General features: G+C 28.3%; 1 protein-coding gene across 5 annotated transcripts in view; it reads right to left on the bottom strand.

Annotated features, from left to right (window-relative positions):
• The window catches only part of LOC107454647 (synaptogenesis protein syg-2), a 354,446-nt gene that overhangs the window by 117,864 nt on the left and 213,796 nt on the right, over window positions 1–22,786 (bottom strand). Inside the window, exon 1 of one of the 5 annotated variants that reach the window (XM_071183682.1) lies at window positions 8,021–8,041. The exons of the other annotated variants lie outside the window; for them this stretch is intronic. The gene's annotated coding sequence lies outside the window, so the exon portion shown is untranslated. Of the gene's footprint in view, window positions 1–8,020; window positions 8,042–22,786 lie in introns of those variants that run through there. 5 annotated transcript variants of the gene reach the window in all.

Raw genomic sequence — 22,786 nt, 5'->3', positions numbered from 1 at the left:
TTATTAAATATTAGTTTTATTGATCCACGTTTGGACTAATTAAATTTAGAAAACACGTAGAAAATAATTCTTCACTATAGTAATGTCAAATGCGTTAAAAATGCAAATCAATTAATATGCTTTGTATGCATATATCTGTTACAGTTTTTAAACTATAAGTCAATTATAAATAAACTATAATCACTCTCGCGCATTGTTTTCATTCTTCGATTCAATGAAAAAGAGAGATCAGAAACTATACCACACTTGTCTAGACAGCAATTTTTAAGTTTCCTTTCCATTTATCTACTTTCTCTTTCTCCAGTTACAACTCGACGCGCGAGGTCATACAACAAGTAGAGGGTATTTAACAGTATATCACAAAATAGGATTTGTACCGCATTTGTACACTGCTGAGTTCTTTGTAGTGTACTACTAACAATGTGGAGGAATAAGTAAATATCAAAAGATACTTATTTTCAACTTAAGAATTAAAAGTGCTTCAATATGATCTTGAAATGTACTAAAAAATATTTAAAAAATTGAGATAAAAATATTTTAAGGTTTTCGGTTCGGCCGTTATTTTAGACCAGTAAAGAGGAAGTTGAGAAGAAACCCTTTTCGTTTTTGTTTAGTATATTTTTACCAAATGGGCTTCGAAAATTTCAAATTATAATTTTCTTTGTCAGATTTTTTTAAACTGTCTAATTTTCGTTTAGTCCTTTTTCTATTCGGTAAATAATTAAATGTATTTTTAATTTTATCAGAAGTGTATTTGAAAATATTTTAAGGTTTTCGGTCCGGCCATTATTTCAGACCAGTAAAGAAGAAGTTGAGAAGAAACCCTTTTCGTTTTTGTTTAGTATATTTTTATCAAATGGGCTTCGAAAATTTTCAAATTATAATTTTCCTTCGCAGATTTTTTTGAACTGTCTAATTTTCGTTTAGGCCTTTTTCTATTCGGTAGATAATTCAATGTATTTTTAATTTTATCAGAAATTTATTTGAATTAGATTTCAGTCCTTTCTCGAGTAAGATTTGAAAATTATATAAAAAAAAAAAAAAAATAGCAGGACGAAAAGTAGGAAGAAGAAACAGTATCAAACAAGGAAGGAATTTTTAAGAGTTAGAAAAATAAATAGATTGATTAATTGCTTAAAATTAAAGGAAAAAAGATAAACAGGATGAAAGAGTACATTCTAGCGTCAATATCAATCCACCTTTTATAATCTAATAAAATTGTTCGGTTGGGTTATTAATTATTCTAATCAGTTGTTTCTAATTTTAAGCAGGCTGATAATTTGTATTTTCATTCTTCACCTTGTCAAGAATGCTAGCAATTTAAAACGATAAGGCTTGTAACTTATCAAAAGCCGTGAAAAAGAACATGCGCTTATAATGATAACACGTGTAGAAAGATAATTACAAAGTTTATATGTGTACAATTAATAAGAAAGGAAATAACATGTTTATAATAACTCAACTTCTCTATGAAAAATTCCTAACTTTAATCTTTCTTTAAAACGGAAGAATACTGAATCTAACTTTATTCTGGGTCTATATTGACTATGTATATTGTATTGTATTAATTGTGTTAATAGTATAGTATTTTGCTTTGTTGGTATTAATACACTATCAAAAAGCACTAAGTTTTGTAGATATAATGGTGTTAGTTGCAAAATAAGTTAAAATCTTTTCGTGTTTAAGTTGTAGTTTTTGATTAATTTTTAATTATTTATTTTTTTTAAACATTATTTCTCCTTTGTTAAAATTTTCCTTCTTTTACTATTAAGAACACTTTTTTATTGTAATTATCTCTTTTATATATATATATATATATATATAATATAAAATTTTATTTAATAATTACATAAATCCAAACACTTTTAACACCTAAAATAAAAACAATTTTTGAGCTTGCAGAAAATGCTGTTTTATATTATTATTAATTCTGTTGTGATGCTTTCTACAATTCAACCCGATGCATGTTTGCTCTTTTGTATAAATCTACAATAAATGACTCCACCTTTCTATGCATTTCCAATAATGACCATAAATAAAACAAAAAGGAAGGCATCACAAATATTGCTTCTTGATCAATAATGGGGGAATAACCTAATGATAAAAGTATAATAGGAACAAACTACGCGTTATTTATTATTTACTATTCTCCATTAGACAGAGAATGAAGAATGATTAGACAAGAATGATGGCGGATAAGAAAACCACTAAGGGGAAGACACATTGCATGAAAAGGTTTTACTACTGAAAAATTTATTAACATTAAGCAAAATGAATTGCTCCACTATTTTCCTGATGCCCTTCCAAATGGCTAAGCTCTAAATTTTATTCTCTCCCCCCTTATACGCCCTACCTTTCCATTTATTGCCTATTAAAGTGATGCAAAAATCTGCAAATTTTTAAAAGATGGTGATATTTTGGTAATATGTTTAAATAGAAAAAAATTTCAACAAAAAAGTTTTTTTTTTGTTTTTTTTTGCAAACACACTATTATTGTTTGCGACTAATTGAGTGACTAAATTTTACATGCAGAAAAAATTAATCTATCAAAATTAATCAACATTGTGCAATTATAAACTGTAAAAATTCCTTTTGTATGTGTGTGTGTGTTTCTAAATATGAACAACCCAAAATATTCTATGAAAGAACACTTTAGTCAGGGTTAACATCAAATCGAGCTTTCTTATACAATTTAAAAAGTAAATCTAAACACTTAAAATGGAATAATATTATACCCGAACCCTCACGCTTTCACACCATACAAGAATTATTTTCCCTTCCAAAAACACCAAAGTTGGCGTGCTTTACATATCAAAAGTTCAAGAAACTCAAAGTAGAATATCGCGAGTTATTTGTTTACAACACTTAATGAGCTGGCGAGAAATTGCTATTTTTCCCACTGATATTCAAAGACAAAGACAAAAAAATTTCCGTTATATAGATGTATGTTTTTAGCTGTGTAATTAAGATAATTATATTTTAATTTTTAAATCTCTGAGAACTATATTAAATTATTTTATAATGTATAATTTCAATCCGATTCCATTCTGCTAAGCCTAGTTCGAATTGGTCTGAATATTCTCTTTGTGCTACGTGGATGTTTGATTTGCAATTTAATTTTATTTCAAGAATTAGTGTATATATCCATTTTATATTAATGATTCTTGCTTTATACTGTATTGTAAAGATAACTTTACTGGCTATTATGCGTATCTTTTCTTACTGCAATTATAAATTTTAGTTTTATTGAATAGCAAAATATAGTCACAGCACTCTACACTAAGTAGTGTTAAGGAACATTGGTGTAGTGAAACACAAGATTCAAAAGTTATGTGTGTCATCTTTACACCACTTAATGTATCTTAACATCAAGACTGTTGACCATGACAACAACTTTACACAATAAGAACTGCATTGAAACACCTGAGAAAATTCTTAGTGTAACCAAATATCAAGGACAGCTCAGTTCCATGTTCTTATACATTACTTTTGATGTAAAAAAGCTGTCACTATTTTTGGTGATCAGTAACACTGAAGTTTATAATGAAAATAACATATAATAACACATAACAATCAGTAAAGTTTTTCATGATACATTTAAGAGTAAGAACAGTTAGTTTAGGATATATATGTTTGACCAAAGGATATGGCATATATGAATGACGGAAAGAATGTCGACTTAGAGATCTAAATTTAACTATAATTTTTAAGGAATACGTAAACGCCCGATTTGGGCGTAGATTTAAAATAAAGTGTTTCTTCACAAAATTCTTTAGAATTGTTCAACATGAAATTAGGAGAGACATTATGAGCCATTGTTTTTACATACACATGGCGAAAAGGCATATATGTATCGACACAATTAAGAAATTTAATACAATTTAATATTTTTGAATACTGTTTTTCGAATTACTACCAAAACTTTACGCTATTTGATTAACCTAGACATGATTTTTAAAAGTTCAGCTCGTAAAAATAAAGTTTTACTATACTCATTGCCATTCTACATCAAAAACGTATTGACCACAGTAAACACGAGATGGTTAAATTTACCACAATAAAGCAATCTCATACTTAACAGTAGTAGTAATTAATAGCAAATGGTACTCAGTAAATTTGCTCTTTAATACAACTAATTTTGTTTTTTATTTCTGTTACTCTTGATTAGGTTAATGGAAATACGTTTGAACGTGCAACTATACACAACAATGTTTCAGATTATTCCAATTTAAATTCGGTAACGTTGCTTTCACATGTCATCAACGTTTTTTACTCAAACTTATCGGGCATAGCGAATAAAAAAAAAATTATTAAAATAAACGTTCGATAGAATCCAAGTGTACGCGTTTTTTAATTAAATAAAGCTACATTATTCATGATATCTCTTAAGTTACCTGGATTTTACGTTATGTATTTGATTTTACTAAAAAGAATTTCAAAATTTATAATTACAAAGAGAATTGACAGTACTTCCCTTACAATCATTTATCCCAACGATCATGTAATTAACACAATTAATGGAGAAGACTCAAATCAATTAAATGTCTCAAAGAAGAGATAATAAAAAGTATCTACTTCTCCTGTAACTCAATTCTGTTTCAACTACTAGTGGTAAAATGAAATAATTTGAAAAATGCCAAAATAATTAGTTGTATATTTGCTGTATTTATCTATACTTTTACAAGTAATCTGGTTGAAACAAATTTTAATGAAGCGTCATTATTTTTAATAAAGCATCTAGCTTAGCAAAATATATTTAACAATTGCGGTATTATTTATTTATTTCACAAAAATAATGTACACACCAACATATTAAAGATTTTACTATTAATTAAGGAGAAAAAACCTTACCGTGACGAATTTTTATTATTATTATTTTTTTGGAAAGTGAAATCGTAGCTCAAAATCAGATGAAAATCTGTTTTCTAATTCCGAGCATCGTTATCTTTCCTCTTTTTTTTTAATCTGTATTTTTTTACAATAATAACCTCTAAGTAACGAGGATAAAATATTTCCACTTTATCTTTCTCAACCTATTTTAGGCTTCTTTTTTTTATTACGTAAAAACATAAATTCAAAAACAAAATAAAGCTAATCACGTGTTTAATATTTTTCTCTTACAAATATTATTTTTTAAAGAGGAGAAAAAGAGGGTAAAATGTAAGAAATTAAGTTTAGGAACTTGCTTCATTTTTTTTTATTCACTTTTTTTTTGTTGTCATTTCTAGAAAAGATGAAGAAAACATCTCATTAGGGGTATCCAACGTAAAAATAGGAAAAGGGAAACCTTAATTAATATTAAAAATGTATTTTATAATTTTTTATATTATCGTAGACTGAAAAGGGGGAATAAGGAAAAGCTCTTACAAACACGTGTTCTGATATATTTTGTTTAATCACTGCAGTAAAATTATTCTAATTTGAAGATCATCCAATTATATCCAAGACGGCATGTAAAAGTAAATATCAGAAATAAGATTCTTATGAATAATTAATAATCTGATAATTGGATGGTAGAAATCAATAATATTAAAATTGGAGGCGTAATCTTGAAGATAAATGTGAGCATTTGAGAGAGAATTCAAGACAAGATGAATAATGCAATTAAGATAAATGTAACAAAATTTCTTTTCTTCGAAAAAAGATCAAAATTTTCTTATAACTTATAGATCGATACCGTATAAATTATATTATTTAAAAAAATTTGTAAATATTTTCTTCTAAAATTTTATCATGCATTTATTTTCACGCGTGTGTTTATACCCTTTGCAAATGCTGGTTTAAATTTCTACAATCAAATAAAAAATCATTATTTTTAAAATATTAAGAGCATCAAAATTATTCTGATATCGATACATTTGAAATGCAAGTTATCTATATTAATGAAATGAGGAGTTGAAAAATTGTTTTAAAAATATTTCAATTAGATTGTTCAGGAGAGGCGTTTGAAAAAGAAATTTTTTCATTGGTTATAGAACTTGTCATTCATAAAAATGAAATCGAAGACGATACTGTTTTTTCAAACATTTTAAAGATTATATCAGCAATATTCTATAACTTAGAACTCTAACTAAAAAAAAGGAGTTTAAATCGAGTTCTAAATTGTTTAGGTGAATAGTTCTAATTCGTTTAGGTTAAGCATATCAAATACCTATCCTACTATTGGGGGTAATTATGCTTAATTAATTCTGGTAATTGGTTCTATTTGAAGCAGAAAAAAGATCTATGTACTAAAAAAATCAAAAATAGTGAAGAAATCATATTAATTCATTTAAGAAAAACGTAGAAAATCATCATACTATTATTAACGCCAATGTTGCTGCATTAATTTCGCTAATAGGATCTTTTCCTAACATAGTAATCGGCCCAGATTCAAGAAAAATATACATAGGTAATAACAAGCAAATGTACTGATATAGGTACAATTAGTATATTTTAAACCCATTGAAACTGCATCAAAACTGTACAGTTTTAATATAAATACTGAGTAAAGAGGTTTTTTGCTGGCCCTCAAAAGAGTTTAGTGTCAGAATAAAACCACTAACTGTAGTAAATTAGATTATCAACAGTTCGCCTCCAGCAAAGCATCATGCTAAATAATATTGAATACAGCTATTATTTATTTTAATAGGATGAATTCCTAAAATCGTGCTTTGTTTAATATAGTAATGTAATTCCTAGTCATGGTGGCTTATGGAATGGAGCTTCCACCTCCCAATGTGGTGATCCGGGTTCGAATCCAAACGATGAACGGTGGATATGAATTCGCATTCGGCTCGTTCCGACTATAGTGCTGACGTCAAATATCCTCAGTGGTAGACGCCTCAGACTTTTGTGGTTTTTATCTCCATGTAATGCGAATGCGGGTTAGTTCCAAGAAAAAGTCCTCCACGAAGGCAAATTTCTACCAGTACTTGATCCAGGAGATCTAGATTGGGTTCAAATTTCTAAGGCTACGGGGTTGAACTCTGGTAGTCGTAAACCTGAAAATTGGGTCGGCTGTTCAAAGACGATTATAAAATAAAATATAGTAATGTAAAGTCATCTTCATGGGCCAAAAATATTAATAAATTGAAATGAATGATTGTGTGAAAATACTCGTGTAACTTAATACTTTCTTCTTGGAGATCTGAGAAGTTTACGGAACTGGCAAAATATATCACAATTACCTATAAAATTGGCAGAATATTTCCCTCAAAAAACATCAATTAATTAAAAACATCACGTCTTGCACAAATATTCTTAAATTATTTATGTTATTATGACTACTTCTTTAATAGCACCAAGTGACAACAGTTCTATATAAAGTGTATGAATGATGGCCGTTTTTCTCTGTATTGATATCAAACAGAAATTCGATTTTACTCTTTTTTATTTAACATAATCTCCCTTAAACAATAGAAAAATGTATTTCTTTCAACAAAAAAAAAACTTTTTACAATAATGGAGGGTTAGTAATTTTCAATTAGCTACGTTCTTTTTCTTCTTTTTTATCTTTCTCTCAACGTGCCATACTCGTTATATAGAAAGTTTACAGTTTATTGTTTTGTTTTCCTTCGTCCAAGATGCACTGGAGAGCTAAAAGAGTCTTGCGAAAAATGTGAGATATCATTATTTTACAGCAAGCAAATTATTTGCTTGATTTTACATATAAATTACAAATAATATTTAAAAGTTTTGTATAACAATGTGAAATATGTAGTTTCTTCCTTTTTTATTATTTGATAAACCTTTTTATGAAAGAAAAAAATTTTGCACTGTGTTTTACTACGACAAAAATCTATCAATACAACAAAATACTTGATTTTTTTAAAACATTAACTTATAAGGTATTACTACTCTACAAATGCACTAGAACGCTGATTCTAAAAGTTTAACCAGGCAAGGTTAATCAGCGAAGAGAATTTAAATGGAGCAAAAGTTGTTATTCTAAAGTACAAAACAATATAATAAATTTATATAGCTTTTGAAAGTATTAAATATAAAAAGTGGTCTTTAAGATACGTCTTATAATTTTTACCTTTAATTACACCAAGGAAATTTCGTTCAGTGATATTTCAGCAGATTTTTCTTACCTGTGAAAATAATAAATAGTTATTAAAAAAAGTGAATATACTCACTATACAAAGTGATAGTAATATTATTTCAAATATAATATTTCGATGTAAATACTATATCAATAAATAACAAAACTTATTTCAAACAAATCAATTCAAGTGTTTAAACATTTAAACTATAAACCTTGAACTTATGGACGATCTCTCTGACGTCATCACTACTCTTTTTTTGGAGTTTCTTCTGGTAATACGGACCCTAGCGTCCTCTAGCAACACTTGAAGGAAACTATTAATTGATACAGTAGATTTGAATCGTTGACACTCTACTATAAATTATGTAGTGTCACTGTCATATTTTTATTTACACATGCACGATTATATTTCTAGCATGATTAAATAATAATTCGGTATGATTTGTTATTTTAAAGCAGAGTTTTTTAAGATTACGTGGATTTTGTTAGTGTTTGGAAATTTTTTCCCATTCTACATTTATGTAGAAACATAAAATATCTTTAATTTTGGATTTTAGTTCTACTATAAGTAAAAAGGGTTTCTTCCATAATTTTATTTACTCTTGCCTATTTCAAATCCGTCCCGTCATAGTTCTACTATAAACAGAGAAAGTATAAAATATCTTTTTAGTATCGCTTTTCCGTATTTATTGTTCCGTTAGTTTAAAAGGATTAATCATGCAGGTCTTCCATTTAAAATAAATTGTAAATTAGTTTGCAAAATGTCTGCAAAAATACGTGACATCCTTTAAGAATTAACGCTTAAGCATTTCATAGAAATAAAATAAAACAAATAACCAAACGATTTCAAAGAACTTCATAAATTTAAATAAAAATCTATACACAAAGATATATTTTTTTCTTACATGGTGACAAAGAACGTCTTCATTCCTTTTGGCATTCTAAGCAAAAAATTTAAATATCAAGACTGTGAGCTCTTAAAAGCATGAAATCGTAAGCATGCATGTTTACAAATTTCTAGAAAAAAAATTATTTTGTTCGCAAGAAAAACGAAAAGCTGTAGAAACGAAAACTAACTGTGCTATTATTTGGGAAAGGTTAGCAGCGAATAGTTGATAACAGTAAACAGAGTGTTCTATAACTATGTTATTATTGCAGTTAATAATTATTGCTATGCTATTATTAACTATGCTATTATTGTACTTATGCAGGTTCAATAATAATTTTAATCATTGTTATTATTATTCATTGAAAGATGAGTATTATTCGTGTTGTTACAGTTTTGAGTAGAATTAAAAAATGCGTTCGAACAGCAGGAGAAAACGTTGATAAAAGATATTAAAGAAAGAGATATAAAGTTTATGAAAGGCCAATGAAAGAATGCGTGCCATGTTGTTTATTAAAAGCAGATTATTATTATTATTCTGCAAGTTTTTCTATTGCATGTCATATGTTTCAACTTACGGAATTCATTGTCAATCAAAATTCCGACAAACTACAAGGCTGAAAACTCCAAATCCTTGATTCTTGTCTTATAACAATACACATTCTAGCTGTCAATGCATGTTCAATACATGTTCACTAACATTTGAATTTATAAATATATTAAGATATGATACATATATGAATCAGTAAAACTACTTTTACGATGCAATTTAAAGCAAGAATCATAAATTTAGGAAGTATATATACATTATTTCTTAAAATAAAATTAATTAGTTGATCAAAAAAGCACACTGCATACACAGAAAACTAATGTAAATTCAAATAATAGAGAAGTGAACCGAAGTTAAATGTTACAAACTGATTTCATACAATTCACAGATTAATCTAAATCTTAAGGAGAACATAAATATTTTTATACAACTGAAAACATACACGCATTTAATAAAAATTTTATGAGTAATTCGTCAAATCATTCCGACGAAAAGATAAAACTTATTAGGCAAATAATCGACCTCAATCAACAATTTTTATCAATCATTAAAGATAATTAATATTTACTTGGCTATGACGAGTTTATCAATTAAATCTGACAAGAAGCACTTTTACTACATATATGTACTGATTCACTTCATATAAACAAACCGCTATCTCGGCGACTATATTGACGGTATCTTGAAATTTTGATAATTATTCACCTTTAACTTCTATTCATCATCCAATAGCTTTTTTATACGTTTTTAACATGCCCTCCATTATTACGAACAAAAATGTAGCTGCATAGTTTAAATATGCACTAATTATTTGTCAAATTTACAGAGCTTCGAAAAAAACAACCTTCTTGATCAACGAGCTGCGGATTCGTGTTGGCTTTATTAAATATTGGTGTCAACATTAAACTACACCCTTTGAAGTGTGTGAGAACGCACGATTTGGTATTAACTTGAAATGAAGGAATCATTCACACATTTTTTGGAGTTTTTCAATACCAGACTCGGATAGGTATTACACTACAGTTTTACAGTGTTGAAATGGTACTTAACAATTTTTGGGAGTTTTTCAACACCGAATTCAGAGAGGTGTTTACATTGTTACAGTTTTTACCTCGTATATATTTCTATAGATCTGTGGGAAAAATTTGTTTTATCATAAACAAAACACAAGTTTATACATTTCAAAAAATCTTTTAAAAGACACGCCTAATCAGAAGATTTTTATGTCAATAGTTGCTTACAGATTAGAAATACATATTAATAAAATAAAGGGCAAATAATGACTAATTTTATTAAAATTTGTTTAATTATTATTTATCACGATTTTTATCGGACTCGTTGGAGAACACTATTTTTCCCCATAAGATTGACCACTATCATATGATACGTAAAACATTTGCTTCAGCTAAATATTTGCTTTGCTTTGACTTAAATATTTACTCATGACAGTCAAAGAGACCGTAATAAAAAATTCCACTGTGTAGAATTTTTTGTTTCAGGATATTTTTATCTTTTTTTTTATTTATAACTACCCATCAAAGGAGAAAATCTATTTTTTAATTAAATTAAAGATGAAAGCATTGCTGAAAATTATCCGTTTAATATCTGCAAATATTTATTTAAAATATTTAAGAACGTCTTTATTCAATTCATTTGAAGTTAGTTTTATTTGTGGTAATCTGGTAAAACTAGAATGAAGAGACTACCCCTTCTCAATGGCGCGACAGGAGAAATTCTGGTTATAGAAATTAATTTCTTAAATAAATTAGTCCTCTTAAATAATTAAATTTAACAGCTCTCATTAATTTGGTTAGATTATTTGGATCAATGAAAACTTCTAATTCCATTATTTGTAGATGAAAATACTTAGTATTAATCACAAAATGCACTAAAAGCGCCATCTAAGATTTTTTATTTTAATTAAAATAGTAAAATTCCTTTCTTTTCTTTCATATCACTTTGTCCGAGAACCTTTAGAATTAAGAACTAATTATTTTTTAAACTATTTAAATTAAATATTAAAAGGAAAATGACTTATGTTAATCACTTTGGAAACTTAAAACTATTAAAGAAATATTAATGCACGAAAAAAATGACAAGAACTCTAAGATAATTGGTTTTTGCATTATATTGTAAATTAAATTTAGCGCAAAAGAATTTTTCGGTTAGAAATTTTTAAAGAAATACAAAAGAAAAAGCGCTTTGAATAATAAAACTACTTCAACAGAATATCCGAGTTTAAAAAAATAATCGCATCAATGGATTTATTACAAAATATTCCAGTAATAATGCATCGAGTCAAGTGGTTATATTATTAAAAAGGATTTTTCTTCCCTTAAAAAGCATCTCTGATTTTTATGGCAAGCCTTATTATATTTCAAAAAGGATTGCTGCATACCCCCCACATCCTATGTAATTTTTTTTTCTTCGCCCCCTCAAACCATTATTTTTCTCGCTTGAAGAAAGTATAAATCATAAAGTTCAGAAAGCAGAGCTTACAAATAGCATTAACGATTTCTTCAAGTTAGGATCAAAAGATTTCCTCCACTGCTCAAAAAGGAAAGAAACATTTTTTTTATTTCTTTCAGAGCTTAATGAAATGGAAGAAATCACTATATGTACTGAAGAAATTACTCCAACGATTGGTAATGGAATTTATATGCAAATATCGTGAAATAAAAAAAAGATATATGCAGTCGTTCAATTTCAAGTATAATCTCAATATTTGTTCTGCGAAAATTGCATTTTTGAGCTTTTTCAAACATAGTGATAAAATTAATTTTTTTCATCATAAAAATATCAGGTAATGAAAAATCCGAAGCAATTACTATATTTTGTTGACATAAGTGTGTAGATATTGATAAAAGAAATATCCAACCTATTATGGAAATCGAAATGAACTTTGTTGGAAACTGTTTATAATTGAAACGATATATTATATTAAATAATAATTATTCATAATCAGAAATGATTTTTATTAATTCACAATTTTATTAATTACTGAAAGCTTAACGGAAATAAAAGATTTCCTTATTTCTTAATTTTCTATACACAGTTTTCTTAGTTATTAGAGATAATAGTTTTAAGTATTAAAACTTATTATTTAGAAAAAATTATTGGTTTTATTGATTAAAACTATGTAGTGGGAAATGGAAACACAGGTCTGGATTTTAATTATTAGAATTAATAAATAAATTCGAGTTGATAATTCATTTTAATTGTTAGAGTTCGATGTTAAATTTTTAGTTTTAAGAAAAAGAGTTAATGTGTAAGTTATTAGTTTTAATTAAAGCTCATGAGCAAATTATTACTTTTAATTATTTGTGATGTCATTGTAAAAATGATCTTGCATAGCATATACACCGAAGAGCCATTACACTATGACCACCCTCCATCTATAACAATGGGCTCGCCCAGGTTTTCATGGTTTCCCTCACAGGAACAATGTTTTCATGGGGCACATTAGGACCCATAATCCTCATAGAACAATGTAAGCTACTTGAACATAGTTGCAGACCAGGTTCACCTATTCATGGCAACAGTTTATCCTGCAGGGGATGGTGTTTACCAACAGGATAATGCACTATGTCATAAGGGTCGAATCGTCGAAGAACATTCCAGTGACTTTCAAGTCATGTCTTGGCCTCCAAACTCACCTGACCTTAATCCAATAGAGCATTTGTTGTCTTACTTGGAAAACCAAAATCGTGCTGCCATGCTACCTCCTCGCAATGTGAGGGAATTGCAGGACCAGTTGGTGAGCCTTTGGTACCAGATACCTCAAACTACCTATCAGCACCTTGTGGAATCAATGCCACGGCGGGTGCTAGCAGCTTGAGGATCAAGGGTGGTCCTACATGTTATTAGCAGGGTGGTCATAATGTAATGACTCTTCGGTGTATATTTTAATGGTTAAAATATTTTTTTACAATTATTAAAGTTGTTCGTTAAGTTTTAGTCTTCTTGTAGCTTACTAGATACGAAACAGAATAGTTTATCAATCGATTTTTTTATAGTTGATGGTATCTGAAAACGGAAATAATTTATTCTCATCAGATTAATCAGTCTCTTGACGGTCTGTTAACTTTCGACAAGTTTGTGTTATGTGATGAATCAAAATAAATATGCTGAGTCATTTTATTCTGTTATGAAAATAGCGAAAATTATGGTCAAATACTTAGAAAGAAAATACAAATTTTAACAAAACAAATACATAAGAAGTGTTTAGATACAAAAGTCATGACTACAATCTGTGAAAATGAAACAGAATGTTTGCGTGCTTATGTATATGTGCAGTGCGCAAAATAAAACATGAAGCATCCGGAATAACTTTTGATCTAAAAATCGTATCTTCATGTTCTCGAACTCAAACTTAATGGTTAAAAGGGTGGACCTCAAATTTGCCAACTAGTTACCGCAGACCATATTTCAAGTAAAATTAGACGCAAAAAATATTTTCTCTGAATAAACATACCTTTTTTTCCACGTATTCCAAATTCTGACCCCCAAAATATCAAGCCGTAATCAATGGTCCCCATAGTTTGGTCAAGAAAGCTATCTACAGTTTGCATCCTTTAATGTTAATTTTATATATCTCGAGAGCTTTTTAAGCCAATTAAAACATTTTACCCTCAATTATAAAGTTTGTTTATCCAGAGATAATTCCATGCAAAAAGTAACCTTTAATAAATATTTAATATTTTTTAATATTTTATTTATTATCAGTCGAAAAAAGTTTGAAATCTTAAGTGCAATTTTTTTTGCATCATTTTAAAGAATGTAATTTTATAATAACGAAATAGAAAATTTGAGTGAAATCGGGAGAATGGTTCTTGAGAAATTGGAGTTTGAAAAAGTCGTATACACTTAAAATTCGATTTTACAGGAAATATTCGACCGATTTCACGCAAATTTCGTATTTCGTCATTTAAAATTACATTCGTTAAAATGACGTAAAAAAATATGCACCTTACAGTTCAAATTTTCTCCGACTGGTATTAAGCAAATTAATAAAAAATAATAAATACTTACTAAAAGTTAGTTTTCGTATAGAATTATCGTTGGATAAATGTATTTTTTAATAATGTGCTAGAATGTTTTATTTCGCTTAAAATTTTTTCGATATATGGTGAAATGCGCGAAAAATAAAATTAACATAAACTGGGACCTAACTCCTGACCAAATTGTTAGGATCATATTTCCCAGATTGCGGCTATCCCTTATATTTTGGGGGTCAAAAATCCAAATCCGTTGAAAAGAAAAGGTTTGTTTAATCAGAGAAAGTACGTTTTAGTGTCTTACTTTGTTCCTTAAAATATCGTCTGCACTAATTAATTAGCATATTTGAGGTCACCCTCTCGAACCATTAAGATTCAGTTCTGTTGTTGTTGTTTCTAATGCCCCAAGAGGTCCATCCCAATTAGACCAAATCCATAAGTCCAAAAATGTCCAGGAAGTCTAAAAACAGAAGAGGTTTTGAAAAAACCTCGTCGATCTTAAAATCGATACAGTTCAGAATATGCTCGGGCGAAGCCTGAGCAGTCCTACATTTAGTGCAAAGTCCAAAAGTCTTTTGCCCCTGAACATACGAGAGACACCTCAAGTGACCACTTGCAAAACGAGATAAACAAGTCTGCTGGCTTCTGAGTCCCTCAAAAAGCAAGGCACTTCCAGGTCGTTTTCTGAAATGCCAACAATGCGGAGGAGGAACCCTCCAGAGGTCCATAAAAAAATTTTTGCACTCTGCAAAGACCTCATTGAACGTGGAAGGTAAATCTGGCTGTAAAGGCTCCAAAGAAGCATCTTTAGCCAGTGAGTCCGCCATCTCGTTACCTTTGATTCCAACGTGTGATGGAATTCAATGGAAGTGTACCCCTAAGTCCGCTGAGAACCTGAAGAGCATCCCCAAAATTGTAGCCGCAGCCCTGTCTCCAACATTCATCCCGTGAGATTCAGTTCTGGAACGTGAAAATGCGATCATAATATCAAAAGTTATTCTGAGGGGCCCGTTTATTCTTTTTTGCACCGTACTTTATACAAATCCGCAATTCTGAACTTATCTGCATCAAATTCGGTGCATAAACGTTGAAAAACACGCCAAATCTAACTGCCAACTTTATAATTACTTTAATTACAGGTTTGCGCATTACAACTCAAAATAAATTTCATAGAATTTTATAAATAATTTATAATATAGTGATTTACTAGTTTGCAGCTTTTATCAATCAAAAATTAGTTTTATGACACGTTTTTAGAATTGGGTTGTTACAACTCAAGAAGTGTAGTGACGTAGTGATAATGTCTTACCGGTCGAATTTAAAAATCAGAAACCTATCTAAAAACTAAAGCAGTACGGTACTGTTATTTATTGTTTAATATACATCTGAAATGTAGATATAATATTATGAATGACCATTAATGAAGTATTCATATAACATTATGAATACTTTAGGTATAACATATTGAATGACTTTTTTTTTCCTCCTTTCATGAACATTCTTATGAGATGTCCTTATCTCTGTCTTCATATCGATTCACAGAAAACTATTTTTAAACAAATCATCGAGAAATATTTCAGCTTTCAATTGCAAGAATTTCAAAAAAATACCAAGAAACATAAGTAAGCAATTATAATTTTCAAGAATAAATAGAATAAAATGATATCCGAAGAATTTGATTACTTTCCTCAATTACGTCTTAAAAATTAAACAATAATTATTGAGAATTTATTATTTTTTAATTTAATATATATCTAAAACATTTATGACATTTTAACATCATTGCGTGAGTCTAGAAATACTCGAAACAAAACCTTTTATAATGCCAATAACAATACAATTTTTTTGCGCTTTTCATGGACATTCTTACGTGTACCAAGCATGCCTAAAATAACAACATTTCTAAATAATATTTATTATGTAAATACTCATGTTCAATAAATAGCTCGTAGAAGCAGTATTTTTACTTATACGTCTGAAATTCCGGATACGATGATACATTATTCCCGTTTTAAAAAGCCTAGAGAAACTATAAAAAAATCTATTCTCGTTTCTTAGTGAAAATAAGCAAAAAAAAACAGGAGAATTAATGAAACAAGCACACGCAATTCGGGGGAAAGTAGAAGCCCCAAAAGCAAAATAATTTGATCTAGAGCGTTCAAAATACAGAAGGTGGTATAATTATCCTAATGCACTCCTTTTATTACTATAACACTTCTTCCGCCATTTTCAAATGACCTTTTTTTTTCTCATTTCATGAACATTCTTATGCGATGTCCTTATCTCTGTCTTCATATCGATTCACAGAAAACTATTTTTAAAGAAATGGTCGTGAAACATTTCTGTTTTCAATTTTTAGAATTTAAGAAATACTAAGTAACATAATTTTGCAAATAAGCTGTTACGATTTTCAACAATAAATAAGACGACAGCTGAAGAAAAAAAAAAGGATTATTTTAATTATGAACCTTAACCTTTAGAGCTGAATATAATATAATAGAATAAAAGAGAATAAAATAGAATAAAAAGAATAGGATAGAATGAAAAGTAATAGAATAGAATAGTAAAATTCAGTTGAAAAGAATATTCTTTTCAATTGAATTTTACTGGAGTATAAATAGAGTAGAATAGAATATGATGCCTTGGAATAGAATCATGTACAATAGAAGGAATAATAATTAATAGAATAGAACGAAGCAGAATTGAATAGGGTCGGTATGAGTTAAGACTTTATGTCAGTTACCAGTTATACTATTTAATCATTAACCTTAACTTTTAGAGCAGAAGAGAATAGAATAGAATGGAAAAATTTAATTGAAAAGAATGTAATAGATTGAGAAGAAATAGAGTAGAATAGGGATGCTTGGAATAGAATTAAGTATAATAGAATGAATAATAATCAAAAGAATAGAACGAAACAGAAAAGAAAAGGGTCGGTACCAGTTAAGACTTCATGTTAGTTACCAGCTAGACTTTTTAATTATGAACCATAACCTTCAGAGCTGAATAGAATAGAATAGATAAGAATAGAATAGAAGAATAAGTAAAATTCAAATGAAAAGAATATAATAGAATGAGATGAAATAGAGTAGAATAGAATAGGATGATTTGGAAAAGAATTGAGTAAAATAATCAATAGAATAGAACGAAACAGCATAGAATAGGATCGGTACCAGTTAAGACTTTAAATTGTAAATTTATTAAATCAAAATTATTTGTTCCCATTAATACATAAAATGTAACATCCTATAGAATTCTTAGTTATTGTATAAAAAAACTAAAACCGACCTGAAAAATGTGACTGTTTAATACTTCACAGATGACCTTAAACATTTTATGGAATGACGAACGATAAACCGGAAATGTATGAAATGATTACATAACACATATTGCCAACACATTGTGTAGATGATTTAAAACTTGCAAGCATTCTAAACTATAAGTTTTCAAAATATAAATAATTCTCACATTTCATACTTTGCTTAAAAAGCATATATATGTTAATGCTAAAGCGCAGAAATAACAGGTTATCTAGCTAATGCACAGATTAACTTGGATAACCCGTTTCGGTGTCAAAGAATCATTTTATTTCCCTAATTATCTAGGTAATCTGCGAACTACCTAGATAATCTACACATTACCTGCTAGACACTCATGAACCTTCTGAGCGTTAATTCCGTCTTTTTCCGAACTTTCAGATGTAGGCTTTCCTGTATCGAAAACCCGGTTTCCTAACGTTATTGAATGGTAAAATAGTTTGCTGTACAATTTAATCCAGGGGCTCAACGCTTGGAGTTTGAAAGTAAAAATATGATCCTTGCTGGAACAATAACAAAGTTTCTAAGCGCTTTTTTAAATAATGTTATTTATTTATTTTTCGCCATCTAAAAACGTCAAATTACTGGAATCAAACAATCAATGCATTAGTTGATAGAATCAATCATCAAATACTTTAAAAACTATAACACAAAGAATCAAATGGTTTAAAATAACATTTAAACATTTAAGGAAACTAACATAACGTCATTTATTTATTTGTAGACATTGAAAAAAACAAGTCAAGCTATATAATCAAATAACCAACAAATTCGTTGTTAGAATGAAAGAAACGATCTTTTGAACTTTAGAGATGTGGAAACAGTTAAAATGAACATTACTACTTAGGTAAATTGAGGGAGACTCATGCATTCCTCACTGTAATGGATAGCTGATCTTCTGATTTGATAGATAGGCAATAAACATAATGGTAACAGTAGATGTTAAACTATAATGTTCCCGTTTTATTAAATGGATAAATTTAACTACTATCACTTAGTTCGGATCATATTTTAGAATAAACATTTGAAATCCTAATAAATACTGTTAGGTTAATTTTGAGACTAAATTTTATAAATTAAAAAATAATAATAAATACCGAAAAAATGTCTCTAAAGTCAAAATGATTTTTCAAAATGATTTTCAAATCTCACCAACCACCAATTCAATCAACCACTTTTTAGGCTATTTCATAGGCTTCATATTTAATACTTGAGAATGTTCAGAAATGCTTCTTAAACATGCAGAACAAATTTCTGAAGTTAACAAAAATTGCGACGAAGGAACATTTTGAAGTTGACATGAATTACAAAAATATCATTTTGAGTTAAATTAAAAAAATTTTGATAAAGTTAAAATTTGTATGAAACTGTAACAACACTGATATAAACTTCATGAAAAGTCGTTTTACTGAAACATTCAACATTTTGGCACCATGTAGACAAAATAATAAAAAGTTATATTAATTGCATTAATATAACTTTATTTACCTGAGCTAATGCTGATACGCTATGCAGGAAATCGCATGGATCACATATATGATCTTAATAAACACAAGGCTTTTTTTCACATAACGCATTAACTTGTAAGCCTATTTTAATATTCTATATTGATTTATGTATTACAGCAGTTCTCCATTCTTTTTGGCTGTGAAACCCTAAATGAATCCCCTTCTTTTCGCGGAACCCTAACTTCCTAAAAAAAAGTTAATTAGTAACTATGAATATACTAACCAAAAAATGCGAAGAATGAAATATTTTAAATTCTGAATTAGTACTTGGTTCATATATAAAATAAATTATAAAAATAAGCTGAATTATAATTTTCACTGCTATAAATATCGATAATAGCAGTGAAACGTAATTTTTAATTCTTAAATTTGTTTATTTGTAATTTTCTCATTGGCATATTACATACATAATTTCAATTAAATATCCAAAGTATTAAGCAAATTATGGATTATTGATTGGATATAAATATAATTTTAATTGGTTAAAGAATATCTTAGCTTTTGAATCCCCTGTGATTCTTCTGCTAAACACTAGGATTCCGAAACACCATTTGGGAACCACTGAGGCTTTAAATATAAAACAAATATAAACTGTAAAATAAAATTCATTAAAATAGCTTTTTAATAAGTTTCGTGTCGGAAGAAAAGCCTTGAAAATAAAGAAAAAAAAAGCTTTTAGCAGCTTTTTTATTAACTGTAATGTTGTCAGATGATGTAGCAATTACTAAATTTTCATATACGTAATCATTAGATGAATTCTCTCAACGTCCTCGAACTCTAGCAATAGCTGTTGTCTTTATTTTTAGAGGTAGTGTTGAGAGTATGAGTCAGTATGAGAAGTCAAATTATGGTATTTATTATTTAAGATAAGCGTATTCATATTTTTTTTAAAAAAACTTATAATACTTATCAGATAAAAACTAAACTAGCAGATAGCTAATAAAATTAAAAAAATAACAATTAAAATCTATAAAGGTTCTGAAAAGAACTGTTTTTGCAATGAAAGAAACTAGAAAATAATTGAAATAAACTAAGCAAAACAGCTTGCTTCACTTGGACTTTAACGGCAAGTCGAAAAATAATTTAAATCAGTCAGTATCGTTTTCTGCCAAAGCGTAAGTAGTAGGTTTTTTTTTTGTGTTTCTGTTTTAAGATTAGTGACAAATTCGGAAAAAAATAACGTATTTTTATAATTTTTTTTATTTGAAATTTTATAACATGCAGATTGAAATTTTTGAAAAAGCTCAAGAACTATTTTTTTAAAAATTTTCTACCCATTCTCAACATGTACTGTACCCTTAACAACTTTCGATCTAAAGCAGTAACACAGACATTATAAAAATAATTGTACGAGAAAATAATTACAGCCCAAGAAAATATCATTTAACGCTCATTTTCTTCGGCAGAGTATCTTTAAGTACTCAATGATGGTAAAGCACTGAACTGAAATTTGTTGAATTTATCATGGTATTATTTTTTACCGGTATTTCCAAGAAAAGTTAACTCTTTAGAAATAATGAAGAAAAACTGCAATAGAAATGATAAAATTGTCCTCTCCAAAACAGAGACTCATGATTAGATATTCTTGGCTGACCTGATTTCTAGCCAGTTTATAGGAGACGAATTTATCATACCTTTCTTTAGGTGATAGTGAAGAAGAACTTCCTAATATCTAAAGACTGGGGCGCTTAATTCCGGGGCGCAAACTTCATTTCCATGAACCTTTTTTTTCTAAATGATGAGAAGGATTTTCCTAAAACTTTCTTCCAAGTAATATATCATCGTAAAGTTAATGGCTGATGATTAGGAAGATATCTTCCGTTGAATTGCCAGATATTTTTTTATGGCTTTTTCGCAATCTTTCACTTTTCTAAATCTCTTATTTTATTTCGAGAAGTTATTGTCACAAAATTGAGACACTGAATATTAAATGGTTAAATTTTATATTTTGCTATTTCGAATCATTCTTTTATCGCTTTAGCTGGTTAATTTAAACAGTATGTTTTGGCTTATTATAAAGCGTTACGTTTTTTAAAAAAAAATTTGATGGGTAAGTAAAAATGCGTCGAACAATTTTTTTTAAGAATCCTTTTCAGCCTTTTTATTTAAATTAATTCAAATCTGTTTAAATATTACCCTTTAAGAAAATGGGTGTTTTTCTATGTCTTTCATATCAGCCTACTTTTCGGCTAGATCAATTTCATCGATTAGATCAACTTCAATGCCACAATCGAAAAGAAAGAGTAGTTAGGGTCATAAAAAATCAGACAAACATAAACATTAATAAAAAAGCATCCCAACAAGATCAAATAAAAAAGCTTACAATTTTGAAACTTCCTGTGGTTAATTATTTACGAGACTTTTCTTTTCATTTTCATTAGTGTGCATTTTTTAATGTTTTTACAAAATGTTAATTTAGAGTATTATTTTGTTCTTCCTTTTATGATGAATTTATTCATAATTACTGCCTTAGCCGGTGATTACATTATAAATATGAATACACTGAAGGGGGGAGAGGAATTTTGGCTAGTTTTAAGAAACGAATATTGGTAGGAATTGAGGATTGAAGAAGAAAAAAATGCCAGTTGGACCGCAAAAAGCCAAACATCAATCGATGCAGTTTTTTCAACCCATGACTAGAAATGTGGCGTTTATGAAAGTCTATGCAGAATAAAAACAAAGCAATTGACCAATAGTGATCGTAACATTGCGATCACAGTCTTTTAATCGTCATTACGTATTAATTATTTGTATTTAATCGTCATTACATTCTTATTTCAAATCTGCTTAGTATTCATTTTTAAATGTAATAATTTCTTCTGAAAAAGGAGAAATAATTGGAAACTAAAAAGTACACATGTACACATTAGAGTGGGAATAAATATTGTAGGTAGGTATATACATATACACACAGAGAGAGCACAAAAAAGACAAAAAAGATAAAAAGAAAAAAATTTATAAGATTTATTTACTGCACATAATTTGCAAGTACATATAACTCATAAACTAAGTGAAATATAAAGTGAAAACATAAAAAAATATTAAAGATTAGTCTCTTTCCATTAATCTTTAAAATTTTCCATGTTTTCTCTGTGCTTTTAACTTTTATATATATATATATATATATATACATATGCGATTGAAATATGAACAGAAGAAAATGTTTTGGAATCTATGAAAAAAGGATCTCTATTCTTTCACTGCAATCCATCTTGGATAATTGTATTTGTGAAAATGGTATAATTTTGAATGCATTTTTGAAAGCTCTTCAAAATAAATTGATTGTATTCACCTGGGATCTCTTGCCAAGAAGGTCTAATTTTATGCATTTTGTTTAAGAGGTTTACACTGGTTTCATAGTTGTCCTGATATTTTTGATAAAAAATATTTTGTCATTTTTTGTTCTGATTTTTAACTTTTTCTGATGGTCTTAAATCTTTTTTTTTTTTTTTTTTTTTTTTTTTTTTTTTTTTTTTTTTTTTTTTTTTTTTTTTTTTTT

The sequence above is a fragment of the Parasteatoda tepidariorum genome, chromosome 1 (genome assembly GCF_043381705.1).
Source record: "Parasteatoda tepidariorum isolate YZ-2023 chromosome 1, CAS_Ptep_4.0, whole genome shotgun sequence".
Taxonomy (NCBI): Eukaryota; Metazoa; Arthropoda; class Arachnida; order Araneae; family Theridiidae; genus Parasteatoda; species Parasteatoda tepidariorum.
Note: the sequence above shows the minus strand (reverse complement) of the source record. Positions and strands in the feature narration are given on the sequence as shown.